At 50.3% G+C, this 15,906-nt stretch overlaps 1 long non-coding RNA gene across 1 annotated transcript; it reads right to left on the reverse strand.

Annotated features, from left to right (window-relative positions):
- Nucleotides 1-266: 266 nt before the first annotated feature.
- Nucleotides 267-11,701, reverse strand: LOC103552913 (uncharacterized). Its single transcript, XR_545356.2, has 5 exons — nt 11,204-11,701; nt 9,369-9,413; nt 8,180-8,368; nt 3,690-4,024; nt 267-879 (listed from the first exon to the last, which is right to left on the reverse strand). It is a non-coding gene; the product is annotated as an uncharacterized lncRNA (long non-coding RNA).
- Between the last annotated feature and the right edge of the window lie 4,205 nt (nt 11,702-15,906).

The following is a 15,906-nucleotide window of genomic DNA, read 5'->3' on the forward strand; positions in this document are numbered from 1 at the left end:
GTTTGAAGTCAGACTGATTTTTACCAGCTGTGTGTCTTCAGCTGAAGTACTTAATCTCTCTGAACCTTGGTTTCCTCATCTGTAAAATAAGAATATTAACATTTACCTTGTAGGATATGCAAAACCCTCATCACAGTGCCTGGCCCTGGAGTGCTTGCTAGACGGAAGGTATCTATTTGGTATTATACTGAGCAGCCCTCACTCTTTCTCCCCTCCTCCTTCTGACACTCTTCTTTATTTCTCCCTCTTAATCGCTCCTCAGTTACCTGCCAAACCCCACCCTCGAAAGCAGTCCAACCTGCTTCTCTAGCCTGGCCCTCTCCTGTCTGGCCATGCCCCTCAGTGTTGGCACTGAATCCTCCTCAAACGGGCACAGACCATCGTCCCGCAAGCCTCCTGCCAGGGGTCTCTTCCCATTCTGCTTTGCCTGCGTGTCCGCCGGGCCAGCTTGCAGCCCTTCGCTGGCACGTTGTAAATCTAGAGGCTAAAAAACCCGTCTTTCATTTGATGAAGCATCTTGAGAAATCGGTCCATTTTGAGAGCAGGAATCGTGCCTTCTGGATGCTGTTTACACCCCCTGGCCTGGGCCCGAGGAGGGAGCTTGATGAGCATTGGCCGGTAGACTGGCTGGAAAAGTGAACGATGACCACCTCATGGCCAGAGTGTCCCTGTCCTGTGACCCAGGTGAACCCCAAGACCACCTGGACTCAGGGACTGGGCAGGCCCAGACAGAGTCGTCCTGTCGGAGGGCTGCCTGATGTAACAGGAAAACACTTGGACTTGGGAGTGGGCCATGCCTGGTTTGACTTTTGACTTCACCTCCAGCCACCTGAGTCCTTGGACAAGTCGCTTCACCTCCTGGAGCCTTCATTTCCTCACCTATAAAGTGAGAAGAGCTTACAATGAGACGCCAATTCACACTCACTAGGATGGTTGTAATCAAAGACAGATAGTAAGTGTTGGCAAGGATGTGGAGAAATTGGAACCCTTAAATGCTTTGGAAAGAGTGCAGAATGGAGCAGCCACTTTGGAAAACAATCTGGCAATTGTTCAAAAGTTTAAACATAGAGTTACCATGTGATCCAGCAATTCTATTCCTAGAGATCTACCCAAAGAAGCGAAAACGTATGTCCACGCAGAAACATGTACATAAATGTTCATGACAGCCAACAAATGGAAACAACCCAAATGTCCATCAACTGAAGAATGGGTAAACAATATGTGGTGTGCTCACACAACGGAATATTATTTGGCAATAAAAAGGAAAGAAGTACTGATACGTCTACAACATGGGTGAGCCTTGAAAACACGCTGCTAAGTGAGAAGCAGACACAAAGGACCACATGTTGTAGGAACCTATTTATATGAAACGTCCAGAACAGGCAAATCCATAGAGACAGAGAGGAGATCAGTGGTTGCCAGGGGCTGGGGGTGGGAGGGGATGCGAGTGATGAAAATGTTCTTTTTTGGGGTGATGAAATGTTCTAAAATTAGGTAGTAGTGATGGTTGCACAACTCTTGGAATATGCTATAAATCATTAAATTATACACTTCAAAAGGGTGAATTGAATGGTGTGCGAATTTTAGCTCAATAAAGCTGTTATTTTTTAAATGGGGTGGGCAAGGCCTCCCCACCCATTTTGCAGGGTCACCGAGAGGCTCAGGGGAGGCCGTGTGTGCCGGGTTTTGGACCCAGCACCATGCCGTTACAAACAGGCCGGCTGGGGCCATGGCCCTTCATACAGATGGAGCCCTTTCTGCCCTCTCTTCCTGTCTGCTCCAGCTCAGGGGTCCTCAGGGAGAGAGTTGCTGAGGAGCGACACTGCCATCTGGCAATGACAAGAGGAGGTTCTGGGCCTCCAATATGTCCACCGCAGAGCTGGAGGGGCAAGAACTATCTCCTCTCAGAGGTGCAGACCGAGAGGGACTGACCTGCCAGGACACTCCGTTGCGTCCCAATACAGCCTCTCCCCTCACTCAGAGAGCCTCGGGCACCTTCCTCCTGGGGGAGGGAGGGGCCCATCAAACTTCAGGTTTGGGAGTAACTGGAAGTAAAGTGACAGAGCAGAGCAGGACTGCGGGGGACAGATCATGTTTTAAAGAAAGATGACTTCAGGCCCTTCAAACCTTCGGCAAGCATCAAATGCTACAATAATGACGATGATGACAACTGACGTGTATTGAGCAAGCATTTCCTATCTGCCAGGCACCACTCTAAGCATTTGTATGTTTTGACTTATTTAATCGTCACAAAGATCCCATGAGGCAGGGATATTGTCTCATTTCACAGATGAGAAGATTGAGGTGCAGAAGTTTCCATTGCCCAAGGCTGCACAGCTAGAAATGGCAGAACCAGGGTTTGAACCCTGGCGGTCTGGCTCCACTGGCTGTGTGCTCGACCACTCTGGTCCACTGTGTAAACCCTGCACACCGCACACAGCGGAAGACTGAAGTTATTACTGGGACAGTTCCATGCTCCCCGCCAAGGATGTAGGCCTCAAACTTCACCAAGCACCGGAGTCATCTCGGGTGTGTGAAAAAGGCAGAGTCCTGGGCTCCCCCCAGGGAAACTGATGCCTAAGCCTGGATGGTCCAGGAATCGGCACTTGTGACCAGCATCCCAGGTGACCCTGACGAAGGCTATTCAGGACACACTTGGAGACGCTTGGCCTCCCTGAATCAAGACCTAACTCCTGGGCCCGGCGGACTGGATCTGCCCCACGGGGTGGGCTCTCCCTGCTCAGGCCACACCACACTTACCCCCACTCCACTGTGCTCATCCGAGTCCCACCTTCTGTAAAGGCCCAGGTCGAGTTCTATGTCGCCCCTAAGCCCTCCACAGGAAGAGCAGCCAACTCTGGCTTCCCTTCTCCAAACCCCAACCCCTCATGGAGGAGCCCACCTGCTTCAGAGCATCACTCCAAGCTGCCTGGGATTCCTGCATCAGTGTCCCGTGGCCGCAGGCCTTTTCTGACAAACTAGATCATCACAAGTGCCCTAAACGTAGAAGCTTTCTTTTATATTCCTCGTGCATGTGGCCCACAGCTCATAGAAGGTTAGCGTTCAATAGAGACCTGTGGATGTGGTTACAGACCTCACGTGCCAACACGCTCCTGTTTCAATGATCAACATGGCCCATATGTGCAACTGGCCAATTCATGTCTGCCTGCCTATGGGCACAGTCCAAGTGTCTAGATTCTTCCTCCACAGAATCCAGGGGCCCCCTCTGTGCCAGGCACCATTCTAGCACTGAGGGTCCAGAGGGTGCACCCTCTCTGAAGGTTGACACACCCAAACAGCTCAATCTAATGCAGTGTCCTTGGGTGCGATTTTCCCCCTCAGGGACACTTGACTATAACTGGAGACATTTTCAGTTGTCACAGCTGGGGTGATGGGGCTACTGGCCTCTCGTGGGTAGACATGAGGGATGCTGCTAAACATCCTACAATGCACAGGACAGCCCTGCACAACACAGCAGTACCCAGCCCCAAATAACAGTTCCGAGGTTGAGAAAGCCTGCTGTAATGGAGTTCACTAAGACCCACAGCATTGCAACAGCCAGTGGTGGTGACGGGACCAACAGAAGATGATCAACCCCCAGGGAGAAGGGGTTATTGGAGAACTGTTCACAGAGGAGACGCTTAATACGTGTGGACTGATTGGTGAGTGACGGACAGGAAGGACTTTACCAGGCCGAGGCACGGAGGAGAGAGGCGGCGTTCCTGCCAGCGAGCCGGGAGAGGGCTTGGCAGGTTCGGGAAGCTGCTGCCCATGCGATGCGGCCCGTGCCTGGCACTCGTTCTTTTCATTCACTCAACACGTCTGCTGCCACCTTATTTTCATTACTCATTTGATGGGCAAACTCTGTCGCCAAGCAGAGTGGCACGGTCACTCTGGCCAGGGTCGGATCATGCCCGATTCCGAATTGGTCTCTGAACAAAGGAGGTACACTTCAAGGGTCACATAGGGTCGAGCTGAACGTGGCCATTTAGCTGCACCGAAAGGTGGGACCCCCAAGCTGCAGCTGTGAAAACACAAAAGTAGATTAAAGGTTTTCAGTGGCATCGTCGTAAAAGGCTACCACACGAGGTGTGACGTCTTCCTTCCAGAACCCCCCGCATGAGGCCTCCTGCCTTGGCAAATGAGGAAAACGGATTCTGAAGAATGCCTGTGCTTCTCAAGTTAGATGGGAACGACAACACATTACAAAATAATTCTGAAAAAAGAACAAGTAATTCTGGTAATGTTTGTCTCTTAGAAAAATCAACCCTTGGCGGCTCTGTCACTTATGTTAAGGAGCTGTTTTCCGGCAGCAGCTCGGGCTCCGCCGTCTCCACTGTCTTCTCCGTGCTCCTCTTCATGGGTCTCTTGTCTGGCCTCTCCATCTCCGGCTCTCTTCACATCGAGTGTCTGTGTCTGCGTTGTGTGTGCATGATTCTCCTTTTTTGTCTGCATTTTTGTTTTTTCCAGTGTGGATCTCTTGCCCCCGTGCTCCCTCTCTCTCTGAGTTTTGTTTTTCTCCTTATTTCTAGTCACCTGTTTCTGACTCTGCTTCTCCCTCCCTCCCGCATTCCTTGAGCCCCTTTCTCCCCCTCCCCCTTCAGCCTCTCTTCCATAACCGGCCACAATATATAACCAAAGCGTATTTTTATTACTGGTTATATCTCCCTGACAGAGTCACATGCTCCTCTTTCTTGATTTTCAAAAGCAAATGACTGAAACCTTTTCTATTTCTCTCGCCCTAAAGCTCCTTGCATTTTACTTTCATCTTCCTCTATTGATTTATTTTTCTATTCTGTGGGTCATGCCCTTCATAGAAAAAAATAAGCTCTCCACCCTTGTTTCACTGTATTTCAGAGAAAAGCCGGCCCAGGTGGGGTGCAGGGCACCGAGGCAGGTGGTGCCGGGGGGGACTGCGGCCGGGCTCCCGGCGGGCACACCCAGGGCCCTGCCGTAGGGGGTTTTCTTGGTTAATCTGATTTCAGTGGAGCCCAGATCTGCTTTGGGTCTAACACACGCAGCTCTGGAGGAATATTCATCACCACAGATTCCCTTGCCTTCGCTGCTGCTGCCTGTAGTGGCCAGAGAGGGATTGAAAATGATTGAAGACAAGTCTCAGGGAGCAAATCTTTTACATCTTAAAAGGAGAGAGATTTTCAGCCTGGCAGGAACATGAAAGTAGATCCAGGAGCTCTCCAAAGCTTCGCACTTTTCTGTTTTGCTCAAGCCTTTGATATGGAGGCTGCATGTTAGCCTGGCTATTGGGCCCAGTGTCCCCACCTCTTGCTGAAGTTGACCCTCTGTCTTTTTGCCCTCGTCCTCATCCTGCCACTCCTGGCCCGTGCCTGGGGTCATTATAAATAGAGTCACAGGACCTGGAATATCAGGATGGAAGGATCCAGTCAAATTGCCTCATCTTACAGAGGAGAAAGTGAGTCTCAGAGGGTGGAAATGAATCGCACAAAAGCACAAGGCTACCTGGTGGCAGATGTCCCCAGTGCCCCTCCAGGCCTGTCTGCACATCTCTTAAAGGTAATGCTACCTAGCTGGGATCTGGGCTAGATCCCCAACTCTGCCAACAGCTCCAGGCTCTGGGGCACATGGCCAGCCTGGCAGCACAAGTGGGTCCATATGGCCACCCTTGGGGACCATCCCAAGGCACACATGACATTCACCCCCTAGAGGGATCGCAGATGACCGCCTGCCAAAGTGAAAGGGAAGGAGAAAGGGAGGCTGCTGAGGCAATCAAACCTGTGTCCACATTCAGTCTCATCGAATTCAGTATCACTTATTGACCAACTAGTAGAAGTCAGGCCCTTTGCTGGAAGGAGGGTCCAGCACGAGGTTTAGAGCCTTAGGGTATAACACTGAGGTACATGTGGGGTGGCAAAGGGGCAGAGATCAATCCTCCATCCAACTCAGCCTGGGGGGCAGGGCCCAAGAAGGCTTCCTGGAGGAGGTCATGCCACGGGAAATAACTGGACCAATGTTCTGTTGGACCCTTGCTCAGTGAGCGCCCAGTCAGGGCTCTCTGAGGAATACCAAGGAAATAAAGGGCATTTTCATATATTAGTAGTTCAGATCAAAGCACTTACTGTTTCCGTCTCAGCCTCAACACTCACTCACCGGCTGTGTGACTACAGACGAGTCACGTGACCCCTGAGTCTCCCTCCAATGCTCCTCTGGGGCTGAGGTGTTTCTCCAGGAGGTGTGATCTGGGAATGTGCTCTGACACTGTGGGCCATCGCAGCTCTTAGGATTCCATTTAATCCTCTGGCCACGGAAGGCAGCTCAAAGCAAAGCCAGGCTGCCGCCCAGGAGGTTGCAGCAGAGGAGGGAGGAAGGAGGGGCCCCAGATTCTGCATCCTCAGGCAGGTCCTGAACCTCTCTGGGCTCGGCTTCCTCCCCTGAGACATGAGAGCAAAGGACTTTTCCTCTTAGTTTCCTTCCCATACGAACGATCCACAGACCTGTGATTTTAGGACAGCGGCTGAGAGGAAGAGGCTGGGGCCCTCAAATGGCTGGGGCTCTGCTGGAGCAGGTGCTGCTCTTGCCTGGCCTCGCCTGCCCCCAGGCAGCGGCCTGAGCTGCCCCCTCCAGCTAAACCCCGACTCGGCCGCTCTGGGGCACTGCCTGCTCCATATGAGAACCGAGATGCTGGAAATGAGCTCCAGCCCCAAAAAGAGGGAGCTGAGGGAAAAAAAGGTCTCCATTTGCCTCAAAATAAAAACGGAGGCAGATGGCTGGGAGGGTTTCCATGGTTAATTAAATATGCTTTAGTCTCTAAGTTAATTATGAAATGATTCCTACGGGGGAAGCTCTGCCTTGCACGGAGGGGTTCAGGGGAGTAGCCTGGGGAGGCTGCGGGGTCCCCTTTGTGTCTCCCTCCGGCACAAATAAAGATCCTCTCGTCCAGACCTCAGAGGCAGCAATGACCACTGAGTCAAGGGGTGACAGGAGCCACTCGCCTCCTCAGGAATCCATAAGGAGAGAGGGGCCAGCGGAGTTGAGACTCCGTAATTTCCCTTCTAAGAATTTCTTCTAAGGAAATTTTCAGAAACTCAGATGAAGATTTCCTGGACAAGAATATTCACTACAGCATCATTTATACTGATGAAAACTAGGAAACTCTCAGATGCCCGAAAATAGAGACGGCCATATAAATTCTGGTGCAACCAGACAATGAAATATTATGTAGTCATTAAAATGGTGTTTTCAAAGAATAGAGAATGACATTGGGGAATGTTCCAGTTGTATAAAGTGAAAAAAACAAGACGCAAAATTGTATATAAAGTACCACCTAATTTTATAAATAGTTGTGGACAGAAGAAAAAGGTGGCACATTAAAAGCTAATAATGGTTATTTCTGAGAGATAAGATTCTAGGAGATTTTATTTCTACATAGCTTTCTGTATTTTCTTAATTCTTTGCAAGGAGAATGTATTACCCTCATAATTAGGCAAATAATAAAAAATTTTAAATGCCAGAACTCTTTGTAGTGGATTTCCAAGTGGGCCTGAATAATTTTATCACAACTTCTTTGAAGTAAATTAACTTTACTAAAATATGAGCTTCCAGGATTGAAAAAGGTGGGCAATAGTTTATTTTCTAGAACTCTCGAGTTAAGGGAAGCACTGTACACATTGAATGCCTGTTCCCACAGTGGAATGTGACATGGCATCCTGTGCTTCCAGCCAAGACAACAGCACGGGATCTGGGAGAGAGGAGAGAGGCATCAGTTCCTGGAACCGCCCAATCTGAAAACTTGATGAGCCCCTGAGGTTCATGAAAGCTGTGAGGATACAGCTGAGGTCTCCCAGGGCGGCAGGAACCCTTACAGTCTGGAGAAGCATAAGGATGCAAGGTCAATGGTGAAATCCTCGTCTGGCCAGGACCACAGGACTGGACTCTCCTCTGTCTCTGAAACCTTTTTGGAGTCCCCAGGATCAGATAGGGACAGTGGCAGCCAGGCTGACCTAGAAGCTTAAAAGGCATTATTGACCTCATATGCCCACTGGGATAACAGGAATAGGGGATAGAAATAGAAAAAAATGTTCAAAAATGTTTGTAAGGTCCAAACACCACTGGACATTATAACAGTCGCCAACCCCTGTCAATTTAGCAAGCCACCACCACTAAAACAACTCACATCTTAGAATTAAAAAGCAGGGGGCATTACCATGAGAGAAGAAGGAAGGAAGTAGTGTTTTGTCCTTATGACGTGCTCTCTGGTGATGGCATCCCTCTCTGGGATGACACAGAGCCATCCTGTCAACAGGTGAAGGCCTCCATCAGCGTCAGGACTCTCTTGATGTCTCATTGCCAGACATGCTGCTCAGTCACAAGTGTCCTCTCCAATTTCTAGAATCTAGCCATCGAGGTAAGAAGAAACCCAAGATTACATAAACCTGAACTGTAAGGAAAGTGAAGAACTCTATCTAACTAACCCCAATCGAAAGGAGACAAAGAAATGTGGGATAAAGAATGGAGATGTTAGTGAGAGTTATCAGCTATAATTCAAGACACTCTCCTCCAGGAGAACAAAGCGGGGAGGGCCCCAGGCCACAGTGAGGAGGCAGCCTTGAGCATCTGCTATTCCCAGTAGCTTCTTAAGCAGAGTGCACAGCAGAATGCACCACAATTCCATTTAAGAGGCTCCCCTTTCAAGATTTAAGAATCTTCCTTTCAAGCTTCTGGCACAGGAAGGAACAGCAATTACTAAAAGTGCCTTCCGATCTCTCTCACCACAGTCCCAGCACGACATAGACCTGGCTCCATCACCAAAACTTTTCAAAGCCATCCATTTTCCTGTAGCAGACCATCTTAATTTCATAAAGGAATTTTGAAAAAATATGACTCATGTTATGAACAGTTGCTTTATAGCCAGCCCTCTTGGAAGGGCTCGCTATTAAAGTGAAGGATGCCTGTCTCCAACTTCATGGTAACAAATTGCCCTTTCAAGAAGCAGATCATGACCTGAACCCAGAAATATGTCCCAGCCTCAATGACCTTTGGCTGTCAAACCATCGCCACCATCATACATTGGGCTTTGACATCCCTAAATTGATTTTCCTTCAACAAATTTGGACTTTTGCACATCAGCAAGCAAACATATTGAGATGTCATAAGGTGACACAAGCCACCAGCCAACGGTCCCATTTTTGAAGCTCTGCCATTCCATTTGGCCTGTACCATACAATATGGTGGTGCAATTGTTTGATATGTAGTTGTGTTTGTTGATGGAAAAGATGAGCAAAAACAGGAAAATAAAGTGCAAGTATTTGTAACAAGGAACAAAAGTTCTGACAAACAATACAATTTAAACTAAGATGAAATTCATTAGGACACTGAAAGTGGCAAATCTTTACCTTCAGCCAAGTGTTCATTGGTCTTGAGCTGGTTGACTGGATTCACTTGGGAGGAAAAGAAAACAAAGTCTTAGAAATGGATTGTCACTGACTGTGTCTTAGAGGCAAAATATCATTAGTGAGACAATCACTCTTTTCAGCTCTCTGAGTACAGAACCCACCTTAAAACGTACGACAATAATCGTTAACACAGATAGAGCATAAGAGCATCTGTTCTAGTGCTTTAAATATATTAAATCACTTAATTTGCACAAGCACCTAACAAGGGTTCCCATCTGAGGCACAGAGAGCTCTCAGCCATACACCAAGAAGTGGCGGATTTATGCCCATGCCCCCTGGGTCATTGTCCGTGTCCTTAACCATCAGGCAACACTGCCTCTTGTATTGCATAAGATCATCATCCACCTTTGATACATTTGATATTTATAGACACTTTCAGGAACTTATTACATGTAAAAAAATAAGGTGAAGTTCTACTGGGAAAAGGCAATCCTTGAGCAAACCTCCCTGTCTGTAGCACTTGGCTTCTCATGAGCACCCTGCAGTCAGCTTTCAGACCTCAAGTTAAAGCAGGATTGAGGAGAAATTTAGACAAGACCAAGACAGAAGACATTTTTGCCACAAGCAAGGCCATGAGCACGTGAACAACTCTGTTTGCACGTCATGTTAGGAAGCTGAGTTCTGTTCTAGGAAACACATGAAAACTCCTACACAAGGCAGAAGCTCACTCATTTAAGTGAAATTTTTTAAGAAGCCTTTGGGAACGGACTGCTCAGACGCAGGATGTCTGCGTGAGGCAGATGGCTTCCCTGTCGCTGAGAACATCACCTGTAGCCTGGGGCGTGGCCCACTTTTAGGTGCGGGAACACTGAGGTCTGCCTGGGAGGAAGAGAAGGATGGAGGATGCACCTACCCGGCAGCTCTGACCTCAAACCTCCCCGAAGCAGGTTAACTGTTAGGGTTGCAGAGTGAAGAGGTGAGCACTTCTTCAGGGTGAATGCTGACAGCCCTTAAACTTGCAAACCAGATTTGCTGGGAGCAAACATCCATGTGGGTCCAGCCTGGATAGCCTGGTACCAAGTTAGACACTATTATGGGTCACAGACCCCTTTGAGAAGCTGCAGACACTCCAGGGAAAAAAAATGTATATGTGCACACACCCACAGGATTTAACATCCACTATGCATCCCAGGACCGCCGCCCCTCCCGGGACAAATGCACGTGTTCCCCCGATTAAAGAGCCCCTGCAGAGTGTAGGGGCATTTGGGACGTGAACCAGGAAGGCCAAAAGGGCATAGCAACCTGGGTCACATGACTTGTCCTTTGGTTCCGTGCCAGGTCCGGAAGGTTACAAAAGGTCTCCTCCCCAGGCCGTGCCCATCAGAGCCCCTCACAAGCTGCTCTCATTCACACTCTCAGCACCTCGGTGAGAGGCGTGGGGCGGCGACCTCATTCTTCCCGTGGCCATTCAGGATGGGGGAGAGCTGCATGCCTTGTCCATCTGTCCATCCTGGGGCCTGCTCTATCTGCCTGTCCCCACGCCTTGCCCCTCAAGCTGGGAAGACACCCTTATCCATCTGCCTTTCCTCTACTCATGGTGTGGAAATGGGTGCAGGGGAGTGGGGGTGTCTACGGAAAGGGTTTTAGTCCTAGGATGTCTGGGCACCCCCAACTCAAACCACTTAGAGAGAGCCCACTGTTGAAAGGGATGAGGCAGTACACGGCCCAATTTGGAGGGTCTCACGGTGAGCACCAAGGAGCCCATGGGAGTCCTTCAGGAAGAGGGTGGGGCAGGATGAGGAGCTGCAGGAAGCTCCGTGGGGCAGCTCACCTACCTGCGTATGAGCTGTGAGGAGGGCAGTGAGGTGGGGGCTGGGGTCATGGCTCCGATGGAAGCCGCGGATCAGAGAGATGTGGCTGAGGAGTGTCCCAGCGAGGGCCTGGATGGAGCTGTGGAGGAGGCACTCCGGAGTGGCATCTGTCCTGGCCTGCAGAAGGAGGTGTGGAAGAAAGAGTTTGGATGTCAATAGTGATGCCCAAGGCCCCAGGAAACAGATAGGAACTTCTGGCAACTGCTAAGCAGCCAACCTCCCAAGACTTTTCCAGATCCTTGTTTCCAGCCCTATGCTCCCGATCTGACTCTCCCCACCCCAGGGCTGGGTTTGCCCCTCGGCCAGTACTTCCCACATGATGTCCCTGTAAGTGGTGAGAGCCTCACGCCTGAGGCTCCAGGTGACAGCATGGCTCATCACTTTGATTTGTCACCCTGAGCAATGTTTCTTGAACAAATGCCCAGTGATGGCATCTGTGTGGGGGGAGGTGAAGAGAGGGGCTAGGCCAAGGACAGGGTTGCTGATGACAGCATAATGGCAAGCAGGCCGGGGTATGTTCGTCTGTGTGGCCAGCGGGGAAAGCAGGGGTGGTGTGGGGAGTGCTGCTGAGGGCTCTGAAGTTTGCATGGGGCCCCCAAAGCCGAACTGCAGGCCCTCATCCTTGGCACACTACATCTTCAGCACGCAGGGCTGCCCTGTTCCAGGCACCCGACACAGCACAGGCTGTTGGGGCAGTGCTCACGTCCCTGCATCAGAGCACCCAGGGTCAGGGAGCACGAGGCTCAGTCTTCTCATGGACACGCAAGGGACCTGTTCGAGTTCTGCGAAAAACTCTCAGAAGGACAGGGGCTTACTCAAGGTCACCAAGATCACTGAAGCGGCGTGGAAGAGTGGGAGAGCACGGACAAGGGCAGACGAGCTAGGCTTGAGTCCTGGCTCCACCACCTACCAGCCTGCAGCCCTGGTCAGGGTCTGACCTACTGAGCCCATTTCCTCACATGCACAACGAGGAGAACAATACCACCCACAGCACACGCAAGGGCACGCCTGAATGCACAGGGCGCCATCCCCACAAATGCTGGTCTGTCTACCAAGTGGTGGTGGGTCTCTGGGTGTCACACCTGCCCGGGTTCTCTCCCCTGCCCCTTCATGAAGCTTCCTGCGTTCGCTTGACGTGTTAGTTATCTATTGCTATTCTCTATTAAAAAATTGTCCAAAAGTAGTTTAAAATAACTGCGTAAGAAAACACTCCTGCATTTCTTCTTTCTCACATGCTACCGCTACACTCCGCTTCCATTCACCAATGTGTGGGGCCTGTTTCCACGCTTCAAGCGATCCTCCAAAACCAGGTGGGTGTCCCACAGTTTAGCTCAGTTCTGACACTACCTGGAGATACTGTCAGACCCCACAGGTTAAGGGCTCAGTCCTATAAGACTGCCACCCCTCCAATCCAAATGCCGATTGCAAGTCTCAGGTTGTCACCTATACTTCTTGACCAGCTGGCTATCAATCAGGGTTTCTATAACCCCCTTCTTGGTCCTCCACTTCCATAATTTGCTAGAATGGCTCACAGAACTCAGAGAAACACTTACTTGTGTTTACTGGTTTGTTATATAATAAAGGACATGACAAAGGACACAGATGAACAGCCAGATGAAGAGATAAATAAGCCAAGGTCTGGAAGGGTCCAGAGCTCAGGAGCTTCTGTCCTCAAGGAGTTGGGGCAAGCCACTCTCCTGGCACATGGGTGTGTTCACCAACCGGAAGCTCTCTAAACCCTATATTTTGGGGATTTTTATGGAGTTTTCATCGCATAGGCACGATCAGTCATTAACTCAATCTCCAGCCCCTCCCCCCGTCCCAGAGGATGGGGATGGGGCTGAAAGAACCAAGCTTCTAATCACGGCTGGTCTTTCTGGTGACAAGCCCCCATCCTGAAACTATCTAGGACCCCACCAAGAGTCACCTCATTAGAACAAAAGACACTCCTATCACCCAAGAAATTCCAAGATTTAGGAAACAAGATCAGAGACCAAATGTCAGAAAAAAAGATGCTTCTAGTGCTCTCATCACTTACGAAATTACAAGGGTTTTAGGAGCTCTGTGCCAGGAACTGGGGGCAGAGACCAATATACATATTTTCTATTATTTCACAACCACAAACATTGATTGTCTCACAGCTTCTGCAGTCAGAAATTCAGAAACAGCTTGGCTGGGGGGTACTGGCTCGAGGCCTCTCATGAGGTTACAGACAAACATCAGCCCGGTTGCAGTCATCTGAAGGTTTGACTGGGGCTGGGGGCTCTGCTTGCAAGATGGCTTATTCACATGGCTACTGGCCAAAGGCCTCAGTTCTCTGCTAGCTGCTGGCAGGAGGCCTCCATTTCTCACCATGCAAGAGTTTCTGGCCATCTCTCCATTGGGTTGCTTGAGTGTCCTCACAACCAGGCATCTAGCTTTCCCTCAGCGTGAGTAATCCGAGAAAGAGAAGGCAACCATAGTGCCTTTTATGACCTAGTCTCAGAAGTCGCATACTGCCATTTCAGCTTTGTTCTACGCATTAGAAAGAAGTCACTAAGTCCACCCACACTGGAGGGGAGAGGAATCAGCCTCCACCTCTCCAGCGAGGAGTATCAAAGGGTTCGCATATGTATTTTAAAATCACCACACCTTGAAACAAACTCCAGTGCCTTTTGGGTTTTTCCACATAGACCAGAAACAAATGGGCATCTGGAGGGTTTGGTTGAAGCAAGGATAAAATATTCATCCATCTGAGGACACTTGGGAGGTCTCTGATGATCCTCAGCAAACATCCTCTGGAGGACACAGCAGAAGTGGCCAGAGAGGTTGGAGGCACCACCCACACCATCCCCCAACCCTTCCTGATTTCCTGAGTTGGACCGGGAGGAAAACGTTGCTATGCAAGCAGCCAAACCCATAAGACTCATTCAAGTTTCAGGGACAATTGTTATAATTTTGAGCATAGCTGAGGCTGAGCCAGTCAGGGTCCTGCCCCTGAAATGGGGGAGAATCCCTGCACCCATTAGGGGTCCCACTTTGCCAGTATTTCCCATCACCCCTGATGATGAGAATCACCTGGGGCACCTGCTAACAGGCAGACTCCTGGGCCCCAGCTGACACCTACTGAGTCAGAATTTTCAGAACAGAGGACTAGTGATCTAGACAGTTGACAAGTGCCCCCGGTGACTCTTCACCAGGGACATTTGGGAAACTGTAGGGCTGACAGAAAGAGGACAATCCAAGTAGGAGCCACAGCCAGCTTCAATTACTGAATCTGTAAAATGGGAATAACCAGGATTATCTTGATTGCCTAAAGGCACGCCTGGAATAAACAACAGTGAAAGGGACTCCAGCGGGTGGAACCAGTAACCTCCCTCGGGGAAAGAGATTGTAGTTAAGGCAGACAAAGAGGCATGCCCGTCTTTCCTTCGGGTGCTGAGACTCATCTGAGGAGCTGGTGTCACGGGGCCCCCTGGGGCTGCCCACCCACTTGGAAACTTGGGTGAGGGAAAATGTGTCAGCTGGGCTTGGCAGCTCTCCCAGCACCAACCCAAGATGGCTCTGAACAGAAATAAAATCTGCCTTCTCACTCCAGAGGATGGGCTCTCCCGCTCCCCTGTGAGTCAGCCCCACACGTGCAAACCCAGAATATGCCGGGTGCACAGATGGCAGTAAGATGGGAGGGGAATCCAAACCAGGCTGTGGGGCAAATTGGCAAATCCAACGGCTTTGGTGGCAGAAAGACCAGGGTTGAGATCCTGCCTCCACCACCTCCTGGCTCCGTGACCTTGAGCACACTACATGGCCTCAGTTTCCTCATCTGTGAAATGGGAATAATAATGTCATTGTGGCTCTTATGAAGATAGGTAGCAGAGCATAGCGGCCAACGCTCGGCTCTGGAGCCAGACTTCCTGAATTGAATCCCAGCTCTGCCACTCACTAGGTGTGTAACCTTGTGCAGGTCGCCTAACCCCTTAAAGCCTCAGTCTCCCCATCTATAAAATGGGAGTAATGATAGTCCCTGCCCCCCAGGGCTTCTGTGAGGAGGCAGTGAGTTAATCTATGTGAAGAACTTAGAGCACCACCAGGCACACAGGAAGTGCCATGGAAGTGCTCGCCACATAGAGGAAGTCTCAGGGATCCCCGGAGACTGCTCTTTGTCACCCGATAGCATGGGTGGGGAAGGGACGTGGCCTGCACTGAGCCCCAGGACAGGCCACTGTGCTGGGTGTTTCCACCCAATTCTTCCTCCTGCTCTGACACCTCCCTCCTCCCAGTCCTGGTTCTCTTTCTCCTGGTTTGTTTCCATTCTACATCCTCTCGCCCCCAACAAAGTCATCCCCTCCTCCCGCCCCACTCCTGCCAGAGATCGGTTAGTTTAACAAAACTGAACCAAGATCCTCCCATATCATGAAGCCCCACACGGGGTCCCCAAGAAGGGGCCAGGGTGCTGGGGGGTTGGGAGGCAAGACAAAGGAAGAGACCAAAACCCAGATCTTAGGGAGCACAGGGTGTCCCCCTTGGAGAGGCAGGTGTGGAATAGACCAGGTGGCGAGGCAGCTCTGACCGTGCAGATGGTAACAGTGCTCCAGGACAGTGCGTCTCAACACTGGCTGTACCTTAGAATCAGCCAGGAGCCTTACAAATGCTGATGCCAGGGTCCCACCCCAAGGATCTAATACAAT

This window comes from Equus przewalskii, chromosome 10 (genome assembly GCF_037783145.1).
Source record: "Equus przewalskii isolate Varuska chromosome 10, EquPr2, whole genome shotgun sequence".
In the NCBI taxonomy this organism is placed as follows: Eukaryota; Metazoa; Chordata; class Mammalia; order Perissodactyla; family Equidae; genus Equus; species Equus przewalskii.